Source organism: Physeter macrocephalus, chromosome 9 (assembly GCF_002837175.3).
Source record: "Physeter macrocephalus isolate SW-GA chromosome 9, ASM283717v5, whole genome shotgun sequence".
NCBI lineage: Eukaryota > Metazoa > Chordata > Mammalia > Artiodactyla > Physeteridae > Physeter > Physeter macrocephalus.
The window spans coordinates 67,660,134-67,664,972 of record NC_041222.1 but is presented as its reverse complement, the minus strand read 5'-3'; the positions used below and the strand labels follow the sequence as shown (position 1 = coordinate 67,664,972).

General features: G+C 38.9%; 1 non-coding gene across 1 annotated transcript; it reads right to left on the bottom strand.

Annotated features, from left to right (window-relative positions):
- Positions 1-4,295: 4,295 nt before the first annotated feature.
- On the bottom strand, positions 4,296-4,402 carry LOC112067385 (U6 spliceosomal RNA). Its single transcript, XR_002893248.1, has one exon. It is a non-coding gene; the product is annotated as a U6 spliceosomal RNA (small nuclear RNA).
- Between the last annotated feature and the right edge of the window lie 437 nt (positions 4,403-4,839).

Sequence of the window (4,839 nt, the reverse complement as noted above, 5' to 3'; positions counted from 1 at the left end):
CTCCATGAAATTTCTATAGAGTTGTGTTTTGGGAAACAAATATATTCTTCATAAATGCACACACACATATTAGTAAAGAGTCATAAGTATCAATATTCTATACTATATTTTAACTTTTGTATATGGGAGTGACTTCAGAAATCATCTATTTAGGAAATCTGATTTTACAATGAGGAAATCGAGATCCCAGAAAGAAACACAATGGCAATTCTTATTCCCACTAGAATATGGGTAGGCAGGGCTTAAACCCACAGCATAGTGCTCTTTCTGCCATAATTACAGGAAGATATATGGATACAGACAAAGATATAGATATATACCTGTAACACAAAATTGGTTGGAAACAAATAATTTCGAAACAATCTGGTATGTTTCAATGGGGTATGAAATAAACCCCATAGATTCTAGCTTGAGTCTGAGTGGTTTGTTTTTTCTTATTTTTTTATACTGAATACATACATCCCATAAAGAAAAACAAATACTTAAGAGGCCAGATAATCTTTTTTTTTTTTTTTTTTTGGCGGTATGCGGGCCTCTCACTATGGTGGCCTCTCCCATTGCAGAGCACAGGCTCCGGACGCGCAGGCTCAGTGGGCATGGCTCACAGGCCTAGCTGCTCCACGGCATGTGGGATCTTCCCGGACCGGGGCACGAACCCGTGTCCCCTGCATCAGCAGATGGACTCTCAACCACTGTGCCACCAGGGGAGCCCGAGGCCAGATAATCTTGATTACATATTATCATAACTGATGAAAAAGGGCTTCAACAAATGCTTTAATTTTATAGATCCTATGCAGTAAGACTCGGTAACCTTTATAGTACTACCACAGAGTTTTGCCTATTAGTAGTTCTCAGTAAATCTGTGTTAATTAACTGAAGGCATAAAATGCAGGCATCTCTCAACTTGTTGTCTGTGAGAAAAAATTTATCTCATCTCATCACAGATTTATATGGAGCTGCTATGTGGATGATTGCATCTTCATGTGTTTAAAGGAAAAACTAAAGAAAGTACATTGTAATAAATGCCTACTAAATGACAGTCACTTTATATCTATTATCCCACTTAACCCTTAGCACATCCTTATGCCATAAAAATATAGCCTCTATGTACAGGTGAGAGAGTTGAGGCTTATGTCAACCAGTAAGAAGGAGTATTTAAAGGGTTGGAACCAAATTCTCTCTCACCACAAAGCCCATCCATTTTTTACACTATAATCAAATCTGTGATATAGTAAAGAGGCTTCATAATATGCTTTTCCTATTGTTATTTTCAAATATCTATGTGCCTGGGTGGGTCATAAGAAGAAGAAAAAGAAAGCAGAGTCAAGATTTTCAACCCAAATGATATATACTGTTCTTTCTTTGTGTGACTCTACAGAGCATCCCAATACTGTGCAACTCTATTCATCTCAAGCCATATGGAAAGAGTTTTATGTTTTAAACAATTAGACTTGACAGCACTATTGTTTCTTTCTTATTTAATATCCCTCATCCCTGGAGCCCAGCCAGAATCTGTATTCTCTCTCTAAATTTAATTCTTATTCTTCATACGTATCACTCGGTTGTCAGGAGACAGCAACTTAATGGCATTTGTTCCTGTGGCTTAGGAGCATCTGGGTTATGTCACTTTTTTAGCTGACCTCTTAGCTCAGAGGGAATAAAATTCTTTGTCTAATGATCTTTCAAGGGCCCTTGTCATTGGTGTTTTTGCTTTCCAGATCCTATGTTGTTCTGTAAATGTCATGAGATGACAAGATTTCTAGATATTTATTTGTTTCTGCTCAAAAGAAGATGGCAGTTATAAATGTAGAAGGAACAGTGAACAAGGGTATTATAGAGGAGAAACTAACAAAGTCACAGTTGTTGGTGTGTAACTTGATGGACTGACAAGTCTAAAACTCAGGAGGAAATGGAAACAAAAGCTATGTAATGGGAAAAAAAATGCATCTCGACATTTTGTGTCATTTCAGCTCAATTCAATTCATTCAATTCAGTTCATATCAATTCACTTCAACGTATATTTCTTTGAGCCCTCAGTGAAGAGCAGGTACTATCCTAGATGCTGAAACAACTTATGTTTCCTTAAGGTCTTATGTGGCCAAGCAAAATGGAACCACACTGTGGATAGCTTTGAGAAAGTCCCTTTACCTCCCTAGGTTTCAGTTTCCTCATCTGTTAAAGGGTGATCTCTTCCAGTCATTCACATTACGTGACATTCCTTATGGGAAGGTTACGCTATAATTGAAAGAGCACTTGCTTTAAAATTGGTGATTAACATTTTAGTCCCAACTCTGTTACCATTTAGCTGTTTGCACTTGGCAAGTCACTTGGCTTTTTTGGGTCTCCTCTGAGAGATCAGAGAAAATGATTTTGAAGGTTCCCTTTTTGCCATATATTTCTATTAGACTGGCTATAACCTCACATATTTATATTCATATGGCGTGGAGTAAGTAATCAAATCATGAAGATTTTTGTTGTTGTTGTTGAACCTAATTGTTATTCTTTACTCAGTGGTATCCATACTGGTATGGTTTGTAAACTGTGACCACACAGACATGCAACTGGTGCCTGTGGCAGAAATCATGACTTTGTGAAAAAAGTCAAAAATTTCCAAAATGGATATCTCTTTGAATAGCAGAGAAGTTTCTGGCCAGATTTTAATTGGTGTGGGGTTTGTGTTTGTCAACTTGCAGCAAAGAAATATTTTATTAAATTAACACCTATTGAGATCTGTTGCATCTATTACAGATCACTAAATATTGTAGTTTCCCTCTCTGTAGCATCCTTTCTGCATAAGGATTTCCCACCTGATCGACATCAGGCTTTTCCATGTGACTTGCCTTGGCCAATAAATGTGAGGAGTTAGATGTGCCACTTCTGAATGGAAGTTTTAAGAGAGGCAGTGAACAATTACTGGGTTCCCTTTCTCTCTACCCTGAGATAAGCAATGTCATACGGTCTGGGGTGACATGGGACTTGGTGTGAAAACACTGTGGAGCTGTCCTGTGATTCTTGTAGTGTGATCAAGGATTAATCTTAAAAAAAAAAAAAGGCTTTGCCCAAATCCATCTGGGAGTTTGGGCTTTTTGAGATCTAGCTGTCCCAGACTCCTTGTATGGTACCTTCCAATAAACTCTGCACTTTCCTTCACCACACACACAAAAAAGGACTAGTCTTTTGTCTTTGTAATTTGCTAGGATTTCTTTTTCTGTTGTGTTATAATCCGGTTTGCCCTGAGTACTTGTGCTTGCTACTGAGAAATACAGTGGTGAGCAAGGCAAATCTAATCTTGGGTCCTTTATGAACATTTCAGTCAAGCAAGATGTTTTAGTAATGTATCATGCATATTATAGTAGAGGAAGTATGCAATTCATGCATATATTGGGGGAAGCAAACTTTGATAATATGCATTTAAGCCGACAGTTTATAAATCAATAGGAGTGAAACTGGCTAAGGGCCAAGAGGAGGAAGAGAGTGTTAGCAACAGAAAAAAAAACCCAAAAAACAAAAAACACACAGGCCAAGGCATAAGGGCTAAAAAGATCATGGGAGAGTTCCGGAACTCATCGCTAAGTGTGGCTTCAAGAGAGTCCAGGGGAACAGAGAAGAAACAGGCTGGTTAGATACCATCAATAATAATAATATTGAGCATTGATTAACTTTGTTCTAAGGGCTTTACATACATTTTCTTCACGATTATTATCACCATTTTTATAGAAGAGGAAATTGAGCCAGAGAGAGGTTTAATAACTAGCCTGTAGTCACACAGCAGGAATGTGATTTTATCTGAAGGGCAATAGGAAATCGCTGAATGGTGTTACACAGAGGCGCCTCGTGAGCAGATTCACATTTTAGAAAGATCATCCAGCTGCAGTAGGTTCCCAAATCCAAGTCCCACTCTGGGTGGAGGAAGCATGGGCCTCAACTTGTGCTTCTCTTTATCAATCTGACTCCATTGACTAAAACAGTTGGCAAGATGGAAGCTGATAGCCAGCTGGAGCACTGCAGAAAAGGAGGTCACTCTTCAAAAATGCTTTTTAGGGCTTCCCTGATGGCGCAGTGGTTGAGAGTCCGGCTTCTGATGCAGGGGACACGGGTTCGTGCCCTGGTCCGGGAGGATCCCACATGCCGCGGAGCCGCTGGGCCCGTGAGCCATGGCTGCTGGGCCTGCGCGTCCGGAGCCTGTGCTCCGCAATGGGAGAGGCCACAGCAGTGAGAGGCCCGTGTACCGCAAAAAAAAAAAAAAAAAAAAAAATGCTTTTTAAAAAATTAATAAAGTTTATTATTTTTTTAAATTTAAAAGATAGTGCTTCATGAACTTTCATGTCATCCTTGTGCGGGGGCCATGTTAATCTTTTCTGTATCGTTCTGATTTTAATATATGTGCTGCGGAAGTGAGCACAGAAAAAGTGGTGTTTTGAAGGAGTGGGGTGTTCTATGCAAGGAGAAATATATTGTGGGTCTCAAGAGCATTTAGATTTGGGCAATAGTTTTAATAACAATATAAATATAATGAATTGATCCTCCCAATGAGCCCTTGTACCTAATTCAAATAATGGATGTGATGTTTCATCAATATTTTGAGCATTTCAATTTACTTTTGACTGTAAAATAGATAATATAGTGCACAAGTTAAAGGCAGAGCCAAAAATCTTTAAAGCAGATTTAGTTAGTGGTCCACATGTTCTGCCTTCGTTGTTGACTGATGTTGAATAATAGTGGTCATAATTTGCGTTTCTTTTTGTTATAAGTAGAGAGATGTATAGACCTCACAGGGAGAGAGCCGTCTGTGGATGACAGTGACATCTCTGACTGTTTTCTGTGAGTTGTTTGGTATCC